Source organism: Vulpes vulpes, chromosome 8, assembly GCF_048418805.1.
Source record: "Vulpes vulpes isolate BD-2025 chromosome 8, VulVul3, whole genome shotgun sequence".
NCBI lineage: Eukaryota > Metazoa > Chordata > Mammalia > Carnivora > Canidae > Vulpes > Vulpes vulpes.
The window spans coordinates 8,316,833-8,331,794 of NC_132787.1; the positions used below are offsets into that span (position 1 = coordinate 8,316,833).

Sequence of the window (14,962 nt, forward strand, 5' to 3'; positions counted from 1 at the left end):
TCTCGCTCTGCCTGTGTCTCTGCCTATCTCTCTCTCTCTCTCTCTCTCTCTCTGTGTGTGTGTCTCTCTAAATAAATAAATCTTAAAAAAAAAAAAGAAAATCCAATTTACAACCCCTCTGAGCCAAAAGTTACTTATAGAGTCACATAACTGAAAATCTAGACATAGCTAGATGGAATCTATTTAAATGTTATTAGAATCTAATTTCTTTCCAAGTCTTAGTTCTATCTTCTTCTTCAGTCTGTCTTCATGAAGAGAGCTTACATCCTTACAGCAACAAGTCTAGCAAAGAAGAAAAGTCCTTGATCTCTTACTGTCCTGAAATTGATTCATGTGCTCATCCCTGAACTACAGAATATTATACCTATGTGATATTATGCTCTTATCGACCAAATGTAGAAGCCAAAGGAGGAGTCAATACCATTGTAACTGCACAGAGTAATTAATAGAGGAGGACTAAATGATCTAAAGAAAATGAGGTGCTGTCACTAGAAGAGGGGATGAATGTTGGGTGTCAAAACAAACAAGACAAACAAAATCCATATAGATCTTCTACAGGCAGTATCTATTCAAAATGTATACATATCTTTTGTTTCAACAATCTCACTCTAAGGATTTGAGTCTATAGAAAAAAACCCACACAATTTAAAGAAGCTACATGTATAAGGATACTCATTCTAGCAATGTTTATAATGGCACAAAATCTGGACAAATCTAAATGATCTATTAATAAAGAAATGGCTTAAAAATTATGGCACATTAATAGTATATTGTACAGCTAGTTAAAAGAACGAGCTAGATAAGAGATCCATGATAAACTTCAGGAAGAAAAAGTTGCAGAAAAATACATACGATGTAATTCATTATTTGCAAAAATCAAAATTTCTATTAATGTGTTTCTATTACCATTGGAAAAAGCATGGAGAGAGACATTGACCTTTTAACCTTGATTTTTATCTAGGATTGAGATAGGGAAAGGAAAACTTTCTTTATTTGCTTCTGAAATATACTTTGTTATACTTCTGTGTTGTTTGAATTGTTAAAATGAATGTTTGCTGCCTTTTAAACAAGCGAGTAGAAAGTGAAATGAGGAAGTAGTTTTAGATATAAACTATTTTTAGATTTGGAGAGAAGATAAATTAATCTTCAGTAAAGCAGAGATTGAAAATATTGAAGATAGAATAACCCATAGCATGGGCCCTGAGGGGATGGAGAGGATTCATTTCAGAGCAGTCCCCAAAGTACCAGTCCTGGGATGGCCTCACTGTTCCACAGGGAAATGCAAATAAACAACATAGTTCATAAAACTTTAGGGTTGAAAGTGCATTTTTAAAAAAGGAATTCGGAGTGATAGGAGATGGGAGGATTTTAAAAATATATATATACTGTTGTCAAGATTAAAAAGTTAGCAGCCCTATGTCAGTTCCTAAACTGTTGGAAATGCTGATGGTCTATAAATCCCAAAGTCTGTAAAAAACAGATCTACAGAGCAAGTAGAAAGCTAAGGATTAAGCAAGAGAAGAGCGAGGGCTTCCTCTGTGGTAAAGGAAAACAAGTGTGGGCAGGCAGTTACAGACAGACTTGGCAGGTATAGGGGAAAGACGGTAAGTAAAAGACTATGGTGAGATCTTTTGCTGGGTTCAGGGTTGAATGGCTCTGCAGGAGTGATTGTGAGGTTGAAACTTGAGGGAAGTGGTAAAAAATGGTAAGAGGTGCTGTGGGGGATGGGAGACCAACCTGAGAGAAACTAGAGTTTTTATATGGAATAATAATATCTGGCTATATTTTGTTCAGATTTGCTCTTTGATGAAATTGCCCTTGGTCCTTTTTGTATTCTCTCCCTCATTTGACAACCTCTTTCCCAACCAGCAGTTTGTTTTTATTCCTTTGATGACACATTCTGCTTTAGCTTGTTTTTGTACTTCTCTGTACTTACTAACTTGTCTCTGAGACACTGTTCATTCATCTATAACCACCTGACACCACCTCCCAGATAGTAGACACCCAAATGATTGTTGCTGTAGTAAATTTAATTCCACACAGAAAATGATTGGGTAAAAATCAGTATCACCTTGATTAAAATTCTTCACAGTTGTGAAAATAGAGATAAATCGTGGTTTTTTTTTTTTTTAATTTCTGCAAAACTAACTTTTCCCTATAGCATGTATTTTTCATTCCTTAAAAAGACACTATATATTTGGTCATATTTTCCTTATGAGTATTAAACTGTACACCCTTGGAATTCACACACTCCTGTTATAAAAATGCCAGAGATCATTAAAATAAAATTTTCCACTATAATGGATATGAAAACTGAGGACCAGAAAAATTAGGCAATTTGTTCAAAACTGCAAGGGTATCATGTGCAAGTCGATATTAGAGTTGTTTCCAACTTTAGAGTCTTTACATGGTGATTCCACCTCTTAATTTCAATTTTATTTTGTATTCAACTTATAGCAGTTAAATTAATAATACCAGTTATTTTTGGTAAAGCTCTCTTAAAACCAATAGACTATTACCCTTCCTTTTTTTTTTTTTTTTTTTTAAAGATGCCAGTATGTGTTTCTGCTGCTGTGTGACATGTTTGATATTTTAAGTGCCTAGTAACGTACAATAAGCCAATTGGGCATTCAGTTGAAGGTTGTTTTATGATGCGTAACATTTGTGTTATTTATGATTATAATCAAATCTAAATGTTGACAGTGATGATTGCTATATATCAATCTTTACTCCTGCATTTTATAGTTTATCACTTATTTAAAACTGTATCTCTTTATTACCCTGTAAATAAAAAACATTGAAACCACAGAGAGAGTAACAAATCCTCACATGCAAACATAACTAGGAGGATGCTGCAGGTAAAGAAATACAGTGTTTTCCCCGGGGAGGCAAGAGATGACCTATTACAGATCACCACCCTCTTTTCTATTTGCACATGAAAGTAGAAACCACTAGTGCATTAGCGTGAAGAGCCTTTTTTTCTCTTAAAACATTCTCACATAATACCTAGGAGTCCAACTCTAAAAACAGTGGAAAATTAATTATCCGCCAGAGAAAATATTTAAAAATTCATATTCTTCAGTATGGAGGTTCCTCCAAAAATTGAAAATAGAACCACCCTATGATCCAGTAAGCACACTATTGGGTATTCACCCCCAAAATACAAAAACAATAATTCAAAGGGACACATGCACCCCTATGTTTATTACAACATTATTTACAATAGTCAAACTATGGAAGCAACCTAAGCGTCCATCAACAGACGAATGGATAAAGAGAATGTGGTCCATATATACAATGGAATATTATCCAGCCCATAGAAAATAATGAAATTTTGCCATTTGCAACATGAATAGAGCTAGAAAGTATAAAACTAAATGAAATAGAAAAAGAGAAATAACATACGATCTCATTCATATGTGGCATTTAAGTAAGCAAAGGAGCAAAGGGGAAAAAAAAAAAAGAGACAAACCAGACTCTTTAACTACAGACAACTAATTGTTACCAAAGGGGAGGTGGTAGGGATTAAAAAGTACATTTATCATGATGAAAACAAAATAAAATAAAACGATAAAACAAGGGAGAAATGGCCCCCCGGGGGGGGGGGCGAGAAGTATTCCCATTGTTTAGTTTTGTGTAAATGGTTTGTTGTGGTCTTTTTTAGAATTATAGTTTTTTTTTTTTTTTTTTTAAGGATTTTATTCATTCATGAGAGACACAGAGGCAGAGACACAGGCAGAGAGAGAAGCAGGCTCCATGCAGGGAGCCGGATGCGGGACTCGATCCCGGGTCTCCAGGATCACGCCCTGGGCTGAAGGCGGCGCTAAACCGCTGGACCACCCAGGGATCCCTAAATTATGGCTTTCTATTGGCAGATATTATCATTTGACCTTTAATTAAATTTTAAGCACTACTTTTTTAACAAATAGATTTTCATATAAAATACCTACAGAAGAACGTCGCCCCGTTAGCCTCCACCTGAAGCTACACTCCTGGAGGTCCTGTCCTCTGGGCGAATGTGCTCGTATACACGACAAAGCTACACTCATTCTGTTGGGAGGGCTCATCACTGTCCTCGTTGACCTTGTAATTTTAGGGCATTCTTCCCTCGGAGAGTGACAGGGAAAGACGTTTCATAAAAACTTTGTTCTTCCAGTGGGGGGTAGGGGAGGGGGAAAAAAGTTAACTCCTCTAGATGGCGATTCCTTCAAATTTTCCAAACACAGCAAAGCCCATCGAAAGCCCCACACCTCGTATCAAAAAACTGCACAACGTGAACCCCCCGGAGACTTTGCGATAGGGACAAGGCGGCCGTTCACACACTCCTCCAGCAACCACTTGTCGAGTTTTCATGGGGTGACAGGCCCTGTGCCAGGAGCGGTTGTTATCAGTGTGAGACGCTGTCCCCGAGCCCACAGTGGGGTGGCGAGGCGGGCAGCGAGACGTCCGCAGGGGACGGGCAGGGGATGCGCAGGGGATGCGCAGGGGATGGGCAGGGGATGCGCAGGGTGAGGGCGCCTGCCGGGGCCGCGGCGCCGCAGAGCCGGGCACCGAGCGAGCGGGGTCCGAGGACAGCGGCTCCGCGCCGGGCGAGCGCCGTTAGGGACGCGCGGCGCAGCTGGCCCGCCCGGCACCTGGGCTCCGCCCCGCGGGGCTGCCGCGCGGGACCCGCGGGCGCGGGGAGGGCGCTCAGGCGCGCGCAGACGCCGCCCGGAGGGGCAACCGCGAGGCCGAAGAGTCCGGGGCCTTGAAAAAAGGCGCCGGTGCGAGGGTGAGGCCGCGGCTCCCAGGCCCCGGCGGGGGATCCACGAGGCGCACCTGTTCCCGTCGCGGCGGCCGACCTGTCGCCCTGCCGGGCCCAGAGCGCACGGCCCGCCTCCAAGTTAATCATCAGCAAGTTTCTTTGTTGTTGGAATTAAGACACGGGGTTGCGCGTAGGCTCGGGGGGCCCCTGTCCCACCCGCACTTTTTAAACGCCCGCCGGGAGCGAAGGAGGAGGCCGGGGGAGGGGAGGGGAGGGGGAGGGGGCGTCCAAGTCACCCGCACGCCGACCTCCCCGGAGGGCGTGTCTCAGGTGAGCAGGACTCGCCCCACCTCCCAGCAGCCGAAGGACGCTCCCCGCTACCCGGTTACCATAACGACAGGGCGGCAAACGCCACGCAAACCGCCTCGCGTCCAGGCCCCCAGGGGCCGCCCGCATTGTCCGCCGCGGGAGCAGCGCCTCCCACACGGCGCCTGCGCACAGTCCGCAGGGGGGAGGGGGGAGAGGGGCGGGGGAGGGAGGATGACAGCGCGCGCGAGACGTTTCCCAGAAGCCCGCGCCGCTCGCCGCCCTCCTCCCTCCCGCTCACAGGCCGCGTGACGTCACTCCGCCCGCCACGTTCCTAAGACGCTAAGGGTGGTTTGCCGGCGCCCCCCAGTGGTCCGGTGGAGCGTTGCAGCGCCGCGCGCGGGGGCCCAGCAAGCGAGGCAGGGAGCGCGGCGGGTTGGGCCGCCGCCGCCGCCGCCGCCGCCGCCGCGGCCGCCGTCGTCACCGTAGCGCGCCGACATGTGGCGGCGCGGCTGAGCGGAGGGGAGGGGGAGGAGGGGGAGGGCACGCGCGGGGAGGGGAGGGAGGAGGCCAGACAAGGCGGGGGGAGGGGGAGCAGCGGTGGCGCAAGTCGCGCGGAGCAGCGCAGCCCGGGGCCGCTCTCGCCACCTCCCGACCCGGCGCCCCCGGCGACAACTCCGAGCGGGCCGCGGAGTCCATGTTGGGGAACTTGGCGTCGTGACGGGGACCGCCGGAGCGAGCGCCTCCACCTCGGCCTGAGGTAAGCGCGGGCCGGCCCCGGGGGCGGGTGGGCTCCGGCGGGCGGGCGGGCGGGCGGGCGCGCGAAGTTTGCGGATTGCGCGCGGCCCAGGCGGCGTCGCGCGCCGGGAGGAAAGTTGGAGCCGCCTGTGGAGGCGGGGGGGGGGCCTCGGGGTCGTCGCCGCCCCGCCGGGAGGCCCCGCTCCGGCCGCCGCGCCGTCCGCACCCCGGGGCCGGGGCCTGGCCCGCGCCCGCCGCCCGAGCCCGCGGAGGCTGCCCGCGGCCCCGCGACGCCCGCCCCCCCGACTTGGGAGACTTCGGAGACTTCGCTTTTGTCAGCCGCGTCCCGGCCCGCTCGTGAAGCCAAACTTTACGGCGCCGTGACCTCCGCGCGGACGGGGCCGAGGCGGCGGGCGAGGCGGCCGCGCTCCCCTCCCCTCCCCCCCCCCGCCCCGAATTTCAAACTCTTCTCCCCCCGCCCCCACCCCCTCGACTTTTCAGCCCGTTTCCTGGGCTGACAACAAAAGGGCCGGATCTGAACTTCTCCGGATGCGTCGCCCTCCCTTCCTCGCCCGCACCTACAGGGATCCCGTTTCTTTGGGGGATCGCGGGCCGTCCGGCCCCTCCCCCACCCCACCCCCCTCACGTATTTTGGAAAACCTGCTTTGGAAGTAAACGCCCGGTGCAAGTAGTCGGGTTAAAATGCAGATGGGAGTGTTGAAATCGTGAGAGTTCGCCTCCCCCCCCCCCCCGCCCCCCCCCTCAGCGTGTCTCTGTGGAGGATTTTCGTAGCGTCCACACCGCGCGGGCTTAGTCCCGGGCCGGGTTAGCAGCCAGCGTCTCCGCACGCCCTCCGTGAGCCACGGGGTTGGGGGGGAACTGCTCAGCAGGTCCTTAAGGTTCGGCCGGTGGACGCTGGCCTTAGGTTTTCCCATTGTGGGTTTTTTCTTTTTTTTTTTTTTTTATCCCCCACTGGAAAATCGGGAAAAGCCTAATGAAGGAGGAGATGGCAGTTTTCATTCTAGAAACTTAATTCAAGCATATGGCTCCTTCCCTCAGAATATGGGAAGCGAAACAGTCTTCAGTAACTGGTGGTTTTTGTGTTGTTGTTTGTTTTTACTGGTAATTAATTGTCTTAAAATTTTGATAAGGCTCAAATCTCTAGACCGCCGCTTTCTCTTTTCCTGTTTCTTTGGCAGTTGTCTTAAATCCTTAAATCGTCCCCCCCCCCCTTTTTTTTTTGTTTTTGTTTTTGTTTTTTTTTGGCCGTTGGTTAAAAGCTGCAGTAAAGAAGTTTGTGGGATTTTAATTTTTGTTGCTTTGATTGATTGAGCAGGTAAAGATTTGACATTGGCTTTGAGTTTGTTTTATACTCTTCTCTGGAAGATAATCTGAATTTACTTTTTATATGGTTAGTTTTTGCCATAGGAGTTTTTAAAATTATTCTCAATTGTAGCTGCACTTCTTCATTTCATTATAATTTTTTTTTTTTTTTTTTTTTGGTGCAAGTATATTAATCAGTTTACGTTCAGATGGTGACCTTTCTGCCTGAGAGTTTGAGTATGTTTAAAAAAAAAACGGATTTTGAGTACATTTTAAGATTTTGGTCGGTAAGATTAGGATGTTTGCTTACTTCCAGTGTACTCACGCTGTAAAAACATTTTTCGCTATGTCAAGGGGGAATAAAACTGTAGAGGCAAAGAGGAAATTGTTGGTAAATATATTGCCTGCCTGAAACGTGTAATGGAGAAAACTTTGTCACGTCTTTAGGTAATGGCAGTGGGATCCATGAGTTAAGACTGAAACTCTTCAGGGGTCACCCAGCTTCCCCATTATTTTTTGGGCACTAGCCTGTGTTTAGGCAATTTTCCTGAAAAGCTGTGCTGTTCTAGGAGGAAACCGTGCAGTTGGCTGATGTTGATTCACCATTAGTAGCATGTTTTAATAGCAGGAGAGTACACTACTACTCACCGACTTAACACTGAACTTTTTAGATACACCAATGAGATAATTATAAAGCCTAACTAAGAAGAGTGGCAGAGATAGAGGGAATAAAATCTCAGCCTTAGAATGATTTTCGTTTTAACTTCCCTTTTGCAAGCTCTACCATCATCATCTACCCTTACCTTTAAGTGATGTGCGTTGGATCTTGACTTACCTTGCCCAGTGAAATAAAGAAGCTTCAAACCTAAATTCTTAGTTATACTCTCTGTCTGAAAGAATAAATTAGCAGGTTTGCACCTTATCTTGCATCTGTATTATACTAACTGGTAGTAGCACTGAGTAGGGCTCAGAGTTAAAATATCTAGTAATCTCTTGGTATTATTACCAAGACTCATCTTTGTATTGTCATTGTTGTCTTTCTTTAAAAGTCGTAGATTTGTTAATTCTAGTACTTAGGCAGATATGGTTCTACTGTAAAATGTGAAAACAGTACCATCCTCTCTTACTTGCAAAATAGTTTCCTAAAAAGTCTCACTATGACCTTTGCTTACCTATATGGTCTTTAACGCTCAACTGCCAGAGTGATCCTGATGAAATTTGTCAAATCATGTTACTTTTCTTAACTGGCTTCCCTTCTCATAGTGAAATCCAAGTCCATGGTTTACCAGGCTGTGAGTGTTTTGAGTCTTTTCTTTTTCTCTCGACTTGATTACCTCATTCTTTGTCCAACCGACTTCTACTCTCCTACGTAAGTTTTCTCTGACTGCTCTGTCAAAACCAGACCTTCCTCCCGCATTTCCTACCACTTTTTAAGCCACATTTTCTACATAGCATTTATCACTTTCTAACATACTGTATAATTTACTATCTTAAGTTTATTGTATTTCTTCTTCACTTTAATGAAAGTTCTGTGAGAACAGGGTTTGTCAGTTTGGGCCATTGTTTTGTCCCCAAATGCTGGCACAATGCCTAATACGTAGTAGGTGCTTAGTAAATATTTGATTAATCTCCTTTCAGCTGGAAACATTAAAACTTTAAAGATAGTAATTGTGGTTTGAAACATTACCCAAGTCTCACTCTTTTGCATAGTTACTTGGGTCTATGCTTTATATTCAGTTCAGGGGACATTTTTAAAGAAGCATATATAGAATGTGAACTTGAAACTGATTTATCAGGATATAGATGGAAATAATACTTAGCTAGGGGTAGAGTGGTATAATTGTCTTTCTGTTTAAAATCTATTAAATATTTACTAAGCACCTACTACGTATTAGACATTGTGCCAGTATTTGGGGACAAAACAAGAGATCACCAGGCCTCTGTTGATGAATGGAAAGTGAAGGACAGAAATTTGAATCATCAACTTAAGGAAACAGCTGGATTGATGGTAATACCACATAGGGTTCAAGGTTCTTTTGATTCTGACATCTTGCATTTAAAGTACCTCTGGAACTTTCAGATGGAAATTTCTGTAGGCAATTAGATAATATGGTTCTAAATTTCAGAAGAATTGTGCTTGGAATAGAAAATTGGTGTCACTTATGTAGGTAGTTGAAACTATAGGTGGAATTGCCTAAGGGAGGGACTATAACTAGAATGGAATCACAGTGGCCTATAACATTAAAAAAAAAAAAAAAAAGTTTGTTTGGGTGAATGGAAGTTCCCCAAAACTACTGTGAAAATCAGAGAAGTACAGGGTGAGTGTGATATTACAAAAACTAAAGGAAGAGAGTATTTCAAGGAAGAGTAATCAGTAGATTCCAGTGTTGAGTAATGTAAGAGTTTTAAGATTTTGCTTTTTTTTTCTTTTTTTAGAGAGGAGAGAGAAAGAGGGGAGGTGCAGAGGGAGATAGAATCGTAAGCAGGTGCCATGCCCAGTGTGGAGCATGACGGTGGGCTTGATCTCACCTCCCTGAGATCATGACCTGATACGAAATCAAGAGTGGGGATGCTTAAGCACTTAAGCAGGACTCAGCCACCCAGGTGCCCCAAGAGCTAAAAGACTTTTCACTGAATTTAACAAGGAGCTCATTGGCCTTTGAATAAGCAAGATAGTAAGTTTCTTATTTTCCAATTGATACTCCTGTAATTGCTGAAGTAGATTAAAAAAAACAACAACTGAGATCAAACATTAAGAAATTAGCTGTCTACATCACGGAAGAGACCTAATGTTTGTTGGATATTTTCTGTGTGCCACCCTCTCTGTTTTAGACATTTTACATAAATTTTCATTTGACCTTTTCAGTAGCCTTGCTATGTTGGGTATGTTAATCCTTTTTATGGAAAGGAGTCTGAGGCTCTAGAGAAGTTAAATGACTTGCTAAGTGTCAGAGCACTTGTTAAGAATATAGGCTCAAGTCCATTTGACTCTAGTTATTCATTGTGTCTGTGGGTTGGCCTCTCAAACTCTAGGTCAGCGCTATCTAGTCGTAGACTTTTCTGTGATGATCGAAATGTGTGTCTATACTGCCAATACAGTAGTAGCTAATGTGGCTGTTGAGCATTTGAAATATGGCCAGTGCGACCAAGAAACTGAGTAGTCGTTATGGTGCAGATATAGATCAAAAGTCATTAAGAATCTCATAAATAATAAAGCAGAGTCATAATCAGAAGAGGTGGAAACATTTATTTGGGAAGAGTACTGTTTTACTTATATGCTAGTTTTAGGTGCTATAAATGAACATTGTAAATTAACTTCTTTTTTAAAAACAATTTCAAACTTTCAGAAAAGTTCAAGTAGAATACAAAGGACTTTTTTCCCCGTAGCCATTTGAGAGTAAGTTTCAGACACCATCCCGCTAAGGCCCCAGTACAAGTACGAAGTTTTTTTCAAACCCTGAACCATTTGGAAGTAAGTTACGATGCCTTCTCATAGCCCCAAACCCAGGATAAGGACTTTCTTTTATATAAATATATCAAAATCAGGAAATTAACATCACTATATTATTACAGTTTAACTCTCAGACCTCATTTAGGTTTTGCCAGTTTGCGTAGTAATTTCATTTAAGAAGAGGATCCAGTCTAGAGTCCTGCGTTGCATTTAATTGTAATGTCTTTTTACACTCCTTCAACCTAGAACAGTCTCTCGTTTTTCCTTAAATTTCATGACCTTGACACATCAAAGGATTACAGGTTAGTTGCGTTGTTAAATGTCTCTCAATTTAGATTTGCCTAGTATTTCCTTATGGCTGGGTTCAAATTGTGCAGGAGTGTCTCAGCAATGATGCTGTGTTCTCATTGCATCCTATTGGATGGCATACAATTTCTTTTTGTGCCATTACTGATGATGTACACTTTGATCATTTGATTAAGATGAAGTTTTTTTTTTTTTTTCCCTCTTAGTAATCAATAAGTATTTTGTGGGACGTATTTTCAGACTTTATAAATAGCCCATTCTTCATCAGATTTGCTATTTATTATCAAATTGTCCCAGCTTTGACCAGTGAAAGCCCCTTCAAATGCTTTCTTTGTTCTTTTGATTTGCTTTGAGCACTTCCTTACTGTTTGACACAAGAAAATGTTCCAGGGTTACCTTGTGCGTACTTTCCCTGTTGTAACCCTAAAATCATCCATTTCTCCAAGGAGTGATTTCTTTTAGTGGAGAAAGATGTTTAGAAAGCCAAGATTTATTTCTGTATATATATAAAAAACCATGAGCTATTACCAATTTGTCCAGTTCCGGTGTTTGTTTTCATTTTCTCCCTTTCCAGATTTATAGCTTTCTTCTAAGGGGAAGCCTGACTTCCAGTATCCTTAGTGTGTTTACTTATGATCAGTCACCAAGGTGTAGCCAAATTCTCTTGTCACTATTGCTTCTTCCCCAGAGTTGGGTAATATTTTCATTCTTCTCAAGGCTCTGCTGCCTTGTGCCAAGATGCATTCCTCACTCTAGGCCCCTCACCATACCTCATATTGAGGATCTCACCATTCTTCTTGAGTTCCAGTACCTCTGGGCTCCCTCAACAATCTTCACATGGACACCTTGCTCAGTAACTTGGGCTCCAACATCTCCAGGCAGACTACCAACATGCAGACATATTTTTCTTAAAGATTGTGCTCATTTGTTTTTATAAAAGATTATCACACCAAAACTTGTGAAAATTATGATCAAATATGTCCTCACCTTTAAAATTTAAGTCCTCTTGAGACTCTCACATCTGTTAGTGATAATACTAATCTTCTTCCTTATTTTCCCTTTTGCCAGAGAGTTCTCAGATGTACTTTCAGGAGAGTCTTTTTAATATAATTTTGACAGTAAGGTAAAAATTAGTTCTTTGGGGTCAGTCAGACCTAGCTTTGCATTCTAGTTGTCCCATATACTGATTCTCATCTTGTATTGGTGACTTAATCAGTGTCCTCATCTATTTTAAGTAACATTTACCTAAATCTAGTGGTAATAGCAGCTTAACTCCAATCTCATTTTACAACTTTAAGTTAACTCTAGCAATTTTTAAACTTTTTTAATGCAGTATTAGTTGTGCAATGTTGGTGGTATTTTAATTTTTAAAATAGTGTGTATGGTATCTTGAGGATTAAATGTACAAAAGCATGTCAGAGTTTATTGCCTAATATAAAACAGGCATTTCCCCTACCCATAATCTTCTGCTATAGGTTTGTTGATAGCTGTGTGTCTCAGAGGTCTGGGGATGAAACATGGCCTTTGCCCTTGAGGGGCTTAGTCCTAATCAGGCCTTCTTTATTGCTCCCAGTGTTCTTCATTTTTTCCTGACGAGTTTTCTATCTCTTCCTCTCTTTCTCCACTTTCTGCTGCTGCATTATTTTCAAAACCTCCAGTTTAAACATGTCAAAGTAGATAAATGGGATAGAGGTGGACTTTTCCTTAGTGATTTCCTACTTTTTACAAAACACAATTTAAGTCCTACCTTGGACTTAAACTTTAAGTCCCTTTACATTCTGGCCTGTAATTAAGTCTGTACCTTTATCTCCTATTGCTGTTCTAAATGAATTCTTTCTGACTAAATTAGTCCTGAAAAATGCCTGTAGCTCACATTTGGCACTTAGCGTATGCTATCTTGTTCATCTTTTGTATGCTAGTACTCCAACTCTTTTTTGCAGCAGAAAAGGTTATAGTATCTTAGTCTGTTTTTGTATTATAGTATCTTAATCTGTTTTTGTATTCCAAGCCAGTCTCAATACCCTGGCCAAAGTAGTAGTTCAACAGCTTAACGTAAACGAAAACAGAAATATAAATATTAAAGAGAGCAGCCACAGCAACATTGCTTTGAAAATTCTCTGGGATCAGTGAAACAGCTTACAAATGATAAATTATCTGTTAAGGTACATATACTTGTTAACACTATTTTGTATGCCTGGATGACCTGTCAAGAAAATTGTTTCTTCAAATTATTGCTCTAATGGGGAATAAATATTAATAATGTAAAAATTTTGTAAGCTATCTTTCACCTGAAAACCTTATCATGGAAGAGCCTTTAGATAGGACAGCTTTAATGCATAAAGGCTGTATTTCTTTAGGAATTGTGTATGTCCAGTTAACTTAGACCTATCAACATGAGTAATATGAGGGAGATGCATGAAACTGGAAATAGCTTTATTGTTTCAAAGCTGCTACAGAAGTAGATAAAATTAATAAAATTAAATGAAGGAGAAACAAATCTAGTCAAATTCTTAAGAGAAGTTTAAAATATATTTTAAATCAATATAGCCATCCCAACTTTCTTGGACTACTATTTCCATGGCATATCTTTTTCCAAACTTTCATTTTACCCTGTGTCTTTATATTTAAAGTGAGTTTCTTAAAAAGCAGAACTAGACTTACAAATACAGAGAACAAACTGATGGTTGCTGGCAGAAAGGAGAGGATGGGAGGCTAGGCAAAATGGGTAAAGGGGAGTGGGAGGTACAAGCTTCCAGTTATATAATGAATAAATCACAGCAATAAAAGACACAGCAAAGAGAATATCGTCTTAATATTGTAGTAGCATTGTGTGATGAGCATAGCATAACATACAGAGAAGTTGAATCACTGTGTTGTACACCTGAAACTAACCTTGTCAATTATACTAAAATAAAATTGAGTTTCAGGACACCTGCTCAGTGGTTGAGCATCTACCTTTGGCTCAGGGCGTGATCCTGGGGTCCTGGGATCAAGTCCTGCATCAGGCCTCCCGTAGGGAGCCTACTTCTGCCTATGTCTCTGCCTTTCTTTTCTATGTCTCTCATGAAGAAATAAATAAAATCTTTTTTTAAAAAAGAGTTGAGTTTCTTGTAGACATTATGTAATCCAGTGTTTTTGTAAAATCCAATCTGACGATCTCTCTGTTAATTAGTGTGTTTAGGTTGTTTATATGTAATTATGGATATGATACACTGTTTTGTTTCCCATTTCCTGCCCCCTTTTTTGATTATGGGAATATATTTAATATTCTCTAAATTCACCTATTGACCTTTTGACTATATCTCTTTGGATTATGTTTTAGTGGTTGCTTTAGGGCTACTCTTGACAACTGGAAACGTGTCTAGTTTGATTTGAGATATGCTGTAAATGTAAAATATACACCAGATTTCAAAGACAATTGCCACACAAGAAAGAATATAAAAGTCACATTTAATAAGTTTTTTACTGGTTAATGTTGAAATGTTAATATTTGGACATACTGGGTTAATAAAATATACTAAATTGATTTTAGCTTTCATAGTATGGCTACCCAAAACTTAAAGTTATATATGTGGCTCACATTATATTTCTGTTGGACAGTGCTGCTCTAGGAATTATAATATATACACTGAAACATTAACAATACACTGAAACATTAACAATCTATTCAGAGTTAATATTTACCACTTGAAGTGACCAAACAACTCTTCCAGTGACCTTTATGTTAAAGTTGTGTATATTACATGCATATGGAATGAAAACCCCACCAGACAATAATATAATTTTTGCTTACAGCAATCATGTATTTTTTAGAGAACTTAATAGTCTCATGTCTATACATAGCTGTTGACTCTCTTCTTTGTTAAAGAAATTTTGAGTTTCTCTCCTATCATTTCTCCTTAGCTTGGAGAACTTCCTTTAGCATATCTTTTAAGGTAGCCTTGCTGGTGATAAATTCTCTTTGTTTTTCTGAACTGAAAACGCTTCTTTCCACTTTAATTTCTGATAGGTTTCTTTACCAGATACAGAATTCTGGTTTAACAGTTCTTCTTTAGTACTGAAGATGTCCTGCCTTCTTGAATCCCATTGTTTCT

General features: G+C 41.9%; 1 protein-coding gene across 10 annotated transcripts in view; it reads left to right on the plus strand.

The window, feature by feature from the left end:
* Positions 1–5,606: 5,606 nt before the first annotated feature.
* SCAF11 (SR-related CTD associated factor 11) overlaps positions 5,607–14,962 on the plus strand; it is a 73,125-nt gene continuing 63,769 nt past the window's right edge. For 4 of the 10 annotated variants that reach the window (XM_026000167.2, XM_072765486.1, XM_072765479.1 and 1 more), the window contains exon 1: positions 5,616–5,810. The gene's annotated coding sequence lies outside the window, so the exon portion shown is untranslated. Of the gene's footprint in view, positions 5,811–14,962 lie in introns of all 10 variants that reach the window. The other 6 variants (XM_026000165.2, XM_026000166.2, XM_072765482.1 and 3 more) reach the window with 4 other exon arrangements.